Here is a 12,260-nt window from a genome sequence, read left to right as displayed (position 1 = left end):
GAAAAACATGTTTTTGGAAAACTAATGGGACTAAAGGTTGACAAGTCCCCTGGATCTGATGGCCTACATTCTAAGGTTTAAAAGAAGTGTCTGCATAGATAGTGGATGCATTGGTTGCAATCTTCTTAAATTCCCTAGATCCTGCAACAGTTCCAGTGGATATTAAACTGCAAATGTAATGTCCCTGTTCAAGAAAGCAGTAAAGAGAAAGTAGGCAACGATAGGCCTGTTAGCCTAATGTCTGCCATTGAGAAGATGCTGGAACCAATGATTAAGTCAGTCATCTCAGAAAACATAGAAAAATTGGAGCAGGAGTAGGCCATTCGGCCCTGCTCTGCCATTCAAAAATGATCAAGTCTGATCGTATAATTCAGTACCCTCTTCCCGCTTTCTCCCCATATCCCTTGATCCCTTTTGTATTAAGAAATATATCTATCTCCTTCTTGAATATATTTAATGACTTGGCCTCCACTGCCTTCTGCAGTACCAAATCATGAGAGGTAAAGACAGGGCGGATAGCAAGAAGCTTTTTCCCAGAGTGGGGGATTCAATTATTAGGGGTCACGAGTTCAAAGTGAGAGGGGAAAAGTTTAGGGGGATATGCGTGGAAAGTTCTTTACGCAGAGGGTGGTGGGTGCCTGGAACGCGTTTCCAGCGGAGGTGGTAGACGTGGACACAATAGCGTCTTTTAAGATGTATCTAGACAGATACATGAATGGGCAGGAAGCAAAGAGATACAGACCCTTAGAAAATAGGCGACATGTTTAGATAGAGGATCTGGATCGGCGCAGGCTTGGAGGGCCGAAGGGCCTGTTCCTGTGCTGTAATTTTCTTTGTAGAGAATTCCACAAGTTCATCACCCTCTGAGTGAAAATATTTCTCCTCATCTCAGTTCTAAATGGCATACCTATATCCTGAGACCGTGACCCCTGATTCTGGACTCCCCAGCCATCAGGAACATCCTCCCTGCATATAGCCTGACTAGTGCTGTTAGAATTTTATAGGTTTCTATGAGATTCCCTCTCATTGTTCTAAACTCTAGTGAATATAGGCCTAGTCAACCCAATCACTCCTCATTGTCAATCCTGCCATCCCAGGAATCAGCCTGGTAAATCTTCTTTGCACTCCCTCCATGGCAAGAACATCCTTCCTCAGATAAGGAGACCAAAACTGCACACAATACTCCAGATGTGCTCTCACCAAAGCCCTGTATAACTGTAGGAAGACTTCCTTGCTCCTGTACTCAAATCCGCTTGCAATGAAGGCCAACATACCATTTGCCTTCCTAACTGCTTGCTGCACCTGAATATTTGCTTTCAGCGACTGGTGTACAAGGACACCCAGGTCTCTTTGTACCTCCCCCTTTCCCAATCTGTCACCATTCATATAATAATCTGCCTTTCTGTTTTTACAACCGAAGTGAATAACCTCACATTAATCCAAGTTATACTGCATCTGCCATGCATTTGCCCACTCACCCAACTTGTCCAAATCACATTGGAGCCTCTTTGCATACTCCTCACAACTCAGTTTCCTCCCCAGCTTTGTGTCGTCTGCAAACCTGGAAATGTTCCCTCACCCAAGTCATTAATATATATTGTGAATAGCTGGGGCCCAGGCACTGAGCCCTGTAGTACGCCACTCGTCACTGCCTGCCACCTGGCAAAAGGCCCGTTTATTCCTACTCTCTGTTTCCTGTTTGTCAACCAATTATCAATCAATGCCAGTATATTACCCCCAATTCCATCTGCTTTAATTTTGCACACGAACCTCTTATGTGGGACCTTATCAAAAGCCTTCTGAAAATCCAGATACAACACATCCACTGGTTCTCCCTTATCTATTCTACTAGTTCCATCCTCAAAAAGCTCCAGTAGATTTGTTCAGCAAGATTTCCCTTTCGTTAACCCATGCTGTCTTTGTCCAAACCCGTTTATGCTTTCCAGGTGTTCTGCTACCACATCCTTTATAATAGACTCTCGCACTTTCCCCACTACTGATGTCAGGCTAACTGGTCCGTAATTCCCTGTTTTTTCTCTCTCTCCTTTTTTAAATAGTGAGGTTACATTTGCCACCCTCCAATCTGTAGAACATTTAGAAAATTATAATACAATCATGCAGAGTCAACATGGATTTATGAAAAGGAAATCAAGTTTCCCAACATTATTAGCGTTCTTTGAGGATGAAAGAAGCAGGGTAACTGAAGGGGAACCAGTAGATGTAATGTATTTGTATTTTGAAAAGGCATTCGCCAAAGTGCCATGCAAAATGTTACTACACAAGGTAAGAGCTCGTGGTGTTAACGGGTACTATATTATTTATTTTATTTATTTAGAGATACAGTACTGAAACAGGCCCTTCAGCCACCGTGTCTGTGCTGACCATCAACCACCCATTTATACTAATCCTACATTAATCCCATTACCCTCTCACATCCCCAACTTCCCTCAATTCCCCTACCACCTACCTATACTAGGGGCAATTTATAATGGCCAATTTACCTATCAACCTGCAAGTCTTTGGCTGTGGGAGGAAACCGGAGCACCCGGTGAAAACCCACGCAGACAAATGGAGAACTTGCAAACTCTGCACAGGTAGTACCCAGAATCGAACCCAGGTCGCTGGTACATGCTTACTAACAAGAAACAGAGAATTAGGAAAAAGGTGTCACTTTCAGGTTTGCAAACTGGAACTCGTGGAGTGCCACAGGGATCAGTGCTGGGGCCTCAACTACTTACAGCCGACATTAATGATTTGGATGAAGGGATCGAGTGTATTGTAACTAAATTTGCTGTTGATACAAAGAAAGGTGTGAAAGCAAGTTGTGCGGAGGACACAATGAGTCTGCAAAGACATAAAGACAAGTTAAGTGTGTGGGAAAAATTTGGCATATTAAGTATAATGTGGGAAAATGTGAGGTTATCCACTTTGGTATGATGTAGAGAAAAGCAGAATGTTATTTAAATAGATAGAGACTGCAGAATGCTGTAGTATAGAGGGATCTGAGTGTCCTCTAATATGAATCACAAAAAGTTAGCATGGAAGTACAGCAAGTAATTAGGAAGGCTATTGGAATTTTGGCCTTTATTGCAATGGGGATGGAGTAGAAATGTAGGGAAGTATTGCTACCACTGTACAGCGTGTTGGTGAGACCACACCTTGAGTGTGTATACAGTTTTGGTCTCCTTATTTAAGGAGGAAAATACTTGCATTGGAGGTACATCAGGCAAACATCACTAGGTTATTTACAGGGATGAAGATGTTGTCTTATGAGGAACGTTTGACCTGGTTGTGCTACACTCATTGGAGTTTAGAAGAATGAGAGGTGATCATATGAAACATATAAGATACTGAAGGGGCTTGACAGGGTATTTACTGAGATGATGTTTCCCCTCATGAGGGAATCAAGAACTAGGGGGAACAGTTTCAACATAAGGGGGCTCCCATTTTCGATGGAATTGAAGAGGAATTTCTTCTCTCAAAGGGTTGTTGTTCTTTGGAATTCTCTACCCAAGAGGATGGTGGAGGCTGGTCATTGAATATATTCAAGGCTGAGTTAGACTGACTTTTGATTTACAAGGGAGTGAAGTGTTATTGGGACACGCAGGACAGTGGAGTTGAGACTATGATCAGATCTGCCATGATCTTATTGAATGGTGGAACAGACTTGAGTGGCGGAATGGCCTAATCCTGCTACTAGTTATTATGTTCTTGCATTATAATGCCAGGTGGAATTAAAAACTTGACTTGTGCAAATATCCCTGCTCCAGCAGGTATTCCCATTCATGGAGCAGTGAAGATGTTGGGTTGTTCCTGGATGTCACTAAATTGTTATAAAACTACCAAAGAAAACCTGATCTGCAGAAGCTGAGTGCTGCAGTGGAATCAGACACTGACACTCTTTGTATTACTGATCATCCTGTGTGGTTGGTCATAATGATTATTAATTGAAATATTACATTCATGTCTTTTCTAGTTTCTACCTCAATTGATCTTGAGTTACAAGAGATATTTTTCTTTCCTTCTGTCAGCAAATACTTAAAGGAACCAGAAGGATTGTGATGATTTCCCAGCACAAGGATATGTACAGTCCACTCCTTCTAACACAGAGTAGGTACATTATCACTCCCAGCGCTCAGAGACACAGACAGGCCATGCGTTCCACAGTCACAGAGAGCAGAAGCAGTCAGACTCACACTGATCCCAAGTTCCAGAGACACATTTTCAATCCAGCAGACAATCAAACAAAGCAGGAGAGGCAGAAGTTGTTTCCAATTCACCCCAACTCAGTACTGCTGAAAGGTAGATCCATCAATCTCAGTTCAAAATCACACCCACTATCAGATTGAAAGGCACTGGATCAATCCCACAAGAGTGCACCCTAAGCTACAAATTAAATATGAGGTAGAGCAGCTGATGGAAACGTACAGAATGAATCCTAATAATGTAGCCCAGACTGCAGACTGAGTGACAGATTACAATGTAGTACAAACATCTGATACAGTATCAAAAGGAAAGTTACAGTATTATGTCAATTAGTGCACACTGCACTACACATTACATAACAATCCAATAATCTCTGCAAGAGCTGTACTGAATGATATCGTATCAATTGAATGATTCTGATTATACTGAGCATGCCATGTGTGAGTTTGAAATATATGTTGTCATTCACAAATGTGTTCATACAGTTGCAGACTAAATACTAGTCCAAAAAGCTGAGACCACAACTGAGTAAAACACACAGTTAAAATGTGCAGTGGTTTATATTTTAAAATACCAGTGAGACAAGAAAATAATGATACATTATGGTGTCCAACAAATAGTTCTCAATAGCATCCCGTAGATACATATTAAGTACAGGTACAGAAGAATTCCACACTCATGCAGCACCAGCGTCACATAGATACAGAATGTATCACGTTTGCAGACAATACCAGTAGCTGGGAGATACAAAATTCATCCCACTGTAATGGACTGTCCTAGAGACAGACACATAAAAAAAAATTGTAACACACATTCAGTACCAGAGACTGCCAAATGCAAAATGAGCACTGGATATGCACACGCAGACTGTACCAGAAACTGACTGATACAGAATGAGACCCACACTCATACGTAGTACCAGAGGCTAACTGGTAAAGAATAAATACAATATTCACTTCCAGGACCAGAAAATAATATATGCATAACAGATATCACTCACATACACGAGCAGAGATTGACAGACAACAGAATGAATCCCACAATCTCATTCAGTACCAGATACTGACAGGTACAGAATGAATCCCATACAGACTGTACTAGGCACTGAAAGACATAGGAAGAATTGCACAGTCACATACAATAGAAAACACTGACAGATACTGTAGGAGTCACATGCTCACAATCATTACCAGATACTGTTGAAAAGAGAGTTAATCCCACACTTGCATTCATTGCGAGAGACTGAGATACATAAAAGATATCCACACTCACATAGAGTAACAGAGACTGACATGCAGAACTTGAACCACACATATGCATAGTAGCAAAGTCTGAAAGGTATTGAGTCAATCCCACAATCAGATACAGTGTCAAAGACTGATAGGCATATTTGAGTTCACTTCCATAGAATAACAGAGATTTTCATGTACAGAATGAACCTTATTTCACATTCAGTCTGGATACTGATAGATACACAATGAATCCTACAATCATGTTCAATACCAAGTTCAGACAGACACCATATATACCCCCCACTTATTCACAGTATCATAGACTGACAGACACAGAGTGAATCACAAAATCAATTAATTTCAGAGACCAGCAGATAGAGAATTAATCTCACTCTCACAGAAAGAACCAGAGATTGACATATATACATTGATACCCAAGCTCACATAAAATGACAGACACATAATTAAAACCATGGCATATATAGTACTTTAGACTGACACATAGAGAATGAATCACACAGTCACATTCTGACTGTAAAGAGTGGTGCATACAGAATGAATCTCACACTCACATTTAGTTCCAGACACTGACAGATACAGAATGATATCCACATTCAGCCACAGTAGCAGATAGATACAGAAGCTGCCACGCATACAATACTCATGATTGACATACAGAATGAATCACACAATCACATTTAGTTTCAAAGACTGATACTCAAATAATCTCACACTCAGACACAGTACCACAGACAGATAGATGTCGAATTAAACTCGCTTTCACATAATGTACCAGAAAGTGTCAAAATTAATCTCATAAAGTACAAAAGATGGATGGAATTTGTCTCACACTCAATGTAATCACCTACACTGAGCATGCCAAGCGCAAGACGGTCACTGCCATGGATGTGGTGTACGCTCTGAAACGGCACGGCCGCACTCTCTGCGGATTCGGCGGCTGAACAATTCGACCCTTTTCAGCAAACACACAACAAAGGCTCTTCTAAGAGCCACCCACCGCCTCACAGAGCGAGCAGTGACCGAGAAACGGGAGCTGGGATAGGCTGTTTAGAACAGTTCAATCAATCTGAAATATTTCAGATTTCCAGCATTCGCAGTATTTTACTTTTAATTCTTTGTTCAATCAATCTGCTGTGTTCGGGATGAAAAAAAATGGAATCCCCGAATTTGACATTTCAGTTGCAGCAAGGATGTGCAGTGGATTTGATTTTCTAAACGGGCTGTGTAAACAGTGCCCGAGGCTCCACAGTTAGTTATTTCCCCAGTCGACACATGCCCTCAGTGAAAAGCCACATCACTCCTCCAGAATCACTCATTGTTTTCATAGAATTTCAAAATGATTTCGCTGCAATGAGGGAATCCGGGAGTTTTGCAGCAGCCGTTGAATCGGTCACTGGAAGCAGACCCACTTGTGATGTTATTTCCCCCGAGACGGTGTTTCCTGCACTGAAACTGACAGGGTTTGTGAAACTGATCAGTTTCAGCTCAGTCATTCAGGGACCTGGAATTCCCACAGTTTGAGCCCGCGCTCTCCCGAGCTCACTTCTGATTGGTCACCCTCTTCTCATTCACATGTCTTAACCAATCGCAGAGCTTCGAATTAGGAAATACAACAAATCACTGGCTTAAATTGGCAGACAGTTTGAATTCGAAAAAGCCGCCAATTTCAGTGTCGGAAAGAAGCGAATTGATGGAAAATCTGGCGTTAGTTTAAAGCTGTTCGGAAAATCGCGCCACGACTTTGTGCTGATAAAAGCGGAATAAAAAAAGTTTGTGATGGGTTAGATATATTACGTAGTTTTAATCTGTGATTTTTTGTCTACTTATCTGTAACTGGCGGTAAAAGACTCTATTCAGCAATCTGTCACGGGACAAATAACTCAAAATTGGTGTTGAAGTAATAAATTAGACAGGTTTGAGGGGACAGTGAGAAATCACTGAAACAGATGCTTAAACATTTGAAATAGTTCTCATTCGGTCCTCTTACTGACATTTTGGAATCAGACAGGAACCAGCCCTTTCACAGAGACTGTGGGTGGCTCTGAAAAGAGCCTTTGGTTTATTAGATGACATTTCGGCCGCTTTACTTTTTCTGGGAGCTCTGAGCACTGGTTTTCTTGGGCAGCAGCACGGCCTGGATATTAGGCAGCACCCCACCCTGAGCGATAGTCACCCCTCCCAGCAGCTTGTTGAGCTCCTCGTCGTTGCGCACGGCCAGCTGCAGGTGTCTGGGAATGATGCGGGTCTTCTTGTTGTCCCGGGCCGCGTTGCCAGCCAGCTCGAGGATTTCAGCGGTCAGATACTCGAGCACAGCAGCCAGATAGACCGGGGCTCCGGCACCCACACGCTCAGCATAGTTGCCCTTTCTTAGGTGCCTGTGAACACGGCCCACCGGGAACTGCAGTCCAGCCCAGGATGAGCGAGACTTGGCCTTGGCCCGAGCTTTGCCGCTGGTCTTTCCTCTTCCAGACATTTCCACAATCTCACAAATGCTTTCACAAAGAATGAATAATTTCCGCAGCATTTACTTTACTTAAAGACTGAAAACTCTCCCCATTGGTCGCTACTAAATTCACCTCATTTGCCTATATTCTTCACCAATCAGGTCACTGACAAACAGAAGTGGGCGGGATTTACCGCCACAACATCAGAAGCAGAAAATTTGTCAATTTCAAAAAGCCCGCCAATTTCATTGTCGGAAAGGAGTGGATTAAAATAAATGTCATCCTCAGTCAAATATTTAAAATCCCTTCTCTTTATTTTGTTCTATTCAACTCTTTCCATCACCAATTACAGACGCGGGTTTAAAATGTTGTTTAAATTGTGGATCTTTCTACAATTGCTTTCAAACTGTCCCGGGAGGTACTAAATCCCTGTTCACAGCACTTCCCTGAAGGGAAACATTCAGTTTATCTTCAATCAGAGTCCAGTGTCCTTCTCTGAAAAGAGGGAGCCGGATCGAGTCCTCAAACAGCCCTTAGTCTGCTGTGTAATAATCCCATTCCGGGCTGTAACACTGCGGAGAGTTGCTGTTCATAAAATGATGAATCGGTTCACATTTCAGGAATAGGGTGAAGGGACTGAGGTCTGACCCTTACCCCTGAAAGCAGCTGTTAATGCGGTCATTCAGGGGCTGTGCAAAACCACAATAACAGCTTTAAGCAAAAAAGTAAAGGTGGATGAGCGGATTATGGGTTTGAGTTCGGTTTATGGGACAGCAGACAAAAACACAGCAGTGGGACATTTATTATGTTACACATTGTCTTAAAATGATTTCATAGAGATGTTCGGATGCAGCTTTTTCAGAGAGATTGTGGGTGGCTCTTAAAAGAGCCGTTGTGTTTGGGATGTTTTTTCAGTCCATTGTGCAGTTTTACTTGGAGCTGGTGTACTTGGTCACCGCCTTTGTCCCTTCCGACACGGCGTGCTTGGCCAACTCCCCGGGCAGCAGCAGGCGCACGGCGGTCTGGATCTCCCGGGAGCTGATGGTGCTGCGCTTGTTGTAATGGGCCAGGCGGGAAGCCTCACCCGCGATGCGCTCGAAAATATCGTTCACAAACGAGTTCATGATGCTCATGGCCTTGGAGGAGATGCCGGTGTCGGGGTGAACCTACTTCATCACTTTGTAGATGTAGATGGAGTAACTCTCCTTCCTCGACTTTCTCCGCCTTTTGCCGCCCTTTGCTGACGGTTTACTCACAGTTTTCTTGGCGCCCTTCTTAGCAGCTGCTTTCTTCTTCTCCTCAACCATCTTCAGTTTCAATTTCAGACTCAGAAATAAGCCAAACCCCTTCCGAGTGCGGATTAAATAGACAATCCCACAGCACTATGCTAATGAGGGATGGGGGAAAGTAAAGATTGTGATTGCGTGATTGGGAGTGATGTCACAATGGTTTTTTTATTGTAATTTTACAATTGGTCTCTTTCACCATCCAATCAGATTAAATATTTGCAACCAATCACAAACACCCATACTGCAATCAGGAAGTATATTTCACAAAGACTCTCTCCAGCCCCAGTTTCTGTTGAAAGAGCCGCTCCCTGTGTGGAGCTTCCTGGAAATGTCCTGGCTGTTGTTGGGAGGACACTTATTGACTGATTCTGTGCCGTTGTGTCTCTGCTATTGCATGTGAGTGTGCAATTAATTTCATTTTTAGTCTAGACTACTGTGTTTGAGTGTTTTATGTAATTTGGTAACTCAGTCTCTGGTGCTGTATGGATTCATTCTGTCTCTGTCAGGTATTGTGTTTGAGTGTGAGGAGATGAGGTGGAGTGATGCAGCAAGGAAGATGGAAAAGAGCATTGGTGCCGATGACACAGCCTTACTTGACCCCAGTTTGCACTCGGATTGGGTCAGTGATAGATCCGTTGGCAAGGATTACAGCTTGCATGTCGCAGTGCAGTATGTTTGAGGAGGACATTCCATAATCCCTCTCGGTTGGTAGAGTCGAAGGCCTTTGTCAGGTCAGAGAAGGCTATGTATAAAGGTTGCTGCTTCTCCTTACATTTTCTTGAAGTTGTCTTGCTGTGAAGATTATGTTCACTGTGCCTGTTGATGGACAGAATCCACATTGTGATTCCAGTAGGAGTTCTTCAGCCACGGGGAGGAGGCAGTTGAGAAGGACTCTTGTGATGACCTTCCCTGTGGTGGACAGCAGGGTACCCCTCTGTAGTTAACACAGTCGGTCGTGTCAACGTTTTTTAAAGTTGATCACAATTACCGCATCACGGCGATCCCCTGACATGCTCTCCTCTTTCTAGATGAGGGAAATGAGACATGTATTTGTGTCGAGTGTTTCTCTGCCATATTTTAGAATTTTGATGTGAATTCCATCTATTCTGGCAGTCTTATTGTTTTTTAGCTGTCCATCTCTAGTATCATGTGTGAATGTGGGATTCATTCTGTACCTGTCACTCACTGGTACTTTGTGAAAGTGTGAGATACATTCTGTATCTGTCAGTCTTCGGTATTGTATGTGAGTGTGGAATACATTCTGTCAGTGGCACTGTGTCTGAGTATTTGATTCATTCTGTCAGTCTCTGGAATGTTATGTGATTTTGGACTTAGTCTTAATCTGTCAGTGGTTCTGTATGTGTGGAATTCAAGGTATATCTGTCAGTATCTCAGTGTGTGTGTGAGTTAATTCTTTATCTGTCAGTCTGTGGTGATTTATGTGAGTTTGGCAGTCACTGAATCTGCCAGGTACTGTAGGAGTATTTGAGAATGATTTTGTATGTGTCAGTCTTTGCTACGACATAGGAGTGTGGGATTAATTCTGTATCTGTCAGCCTTTGGTAGTGTGTGTGATTGTGGGATGAATTAATTCGCAGTCATTGGTGCCCAGTATGAATGTGGAAATCATTCTGTAACTCAGCCTGATATTGTTATGTGAGGGTAGAAATCACGTGTATCTTTCGATCCTGGGTGCTGACTGTGAGCATGGGATTCATTCTGTACCTGTCCGTGGTACTGTATCTATCTGTGGGATTAATTCTGTACCTTTCAGTCACTGGTATTGTGTATGAAAGTGGGATTAATTCTAGATCCACCACACATTGGTTGTGTGTGTGTGTGTGTGTAAGAACATAAGAAGATACGAAATAGGACAGGAGTAGACCATTTGGCCCATCAAGCCTGCTCTGCCACTCAATAAGATCATGGCAGTTCTGATTGTGGCCTTAACTTCACTTTCCTGCCTGCCCCCATAACCATTGACTCTGTTGTAGATCAAAAATCTGTCTATTGCTGCGTTGAATATATTCAATGACACAGCCTCCACAGTCCTCTGGAGAGCAGAATTCCAAAGATTAACAACCCTCTCAGAGAAGAAATTCCTCCTCATCTCCTTCTTGAAAGAGCGACTGCTCATCTTTATCTCTGGCCCCTAATTCTACAATCCCCCACAAGGAGAAACATCTACCTGTCCAGCCCACTGAGAATCTTACAGGTTTCAATAAGATCACCTCTCAATCTTCTAAACTCCAGTGAGTATAGGCCCAGCCTGCTCAACTTTTTTTCATAAGACAATCAAACATCCCAGCAATCAGCCGAGTGAACCTTCTTTGAAGTGATTCCAATGCAAGTAAATTCCTCCTTATTTAAGGAGACCAAAACTGTATGGGGATGGGATGTCACTATTGCCCTGTAAAGTTATGGCAAAACTTCCTTACTTTTATACTCCATTCCCCTTGCTAAAAATGCCAATTACTTGCGATACCTTCATGCTAACATTTTTGTAATTCATGTACCTGGACACCCAGATTCCTTGGTACAGCAGCATTCTGCAGTCTCTCTCTATATAAATAATATTCTGTTTTTCTATTCTACCTGCCAAAGTAGACAATCTCACATTTCCCCATATTATGCTCCATCTGCCAAATGTTTTCCCACTGACTTAACCTATCTATATCTCTTTGCAGACACATTTTGTCCTCCTCACAACTTTCTTTCCTACCTATCTTTGTACCATCTACAAATTTGGCAACAATATACTTGGTCCCTTCACTCAAGTTATTAATATAGACCATAAATAGTTGAGGCCCCAGCACTGTACCTGTGGCATTCCATTAGTTACAGTTTGCCAATCTGAATATGCTCCATTTATCCCCACTCTCTGTTTTCTGTGAGTTAGCCAATCCCATATCCATGTGTGGATAGTTTTCAGTTTGTATCTGTCAGTGCCTGGTACTCTATGTGAGTTTTGGACTCTTTCTCAATCTCTCAGTGCTACTATTTGTGTGTTAGGTTGCTTTAGATGACTCAGGCTGAGGTACTGCGAGTGAGTGCAATAATCAACCTAT

Source organism: Heterodontus francisci, unplaced genomic scaffold (genome assembly GCF_036365525.1).
Source record: "Heterodontus francisci isolate sHetFra1 unplaced genomic scaffold, sHetFra1.hap1 HAP1_SCAFFOLD_61, whole genome shotgun sequence".
Lineage (NCBI taxonomy): Eukaryota > Metazoa > Chordata > Chondrichthyes > Heterodontiformes > Heterodontidae > Heterodontus > Heterodontus francisci.
The sequence above is the reverse complement of the archived record's forward strand: the minus strand, read 5'-3'. Positions refer to the sequence as shown.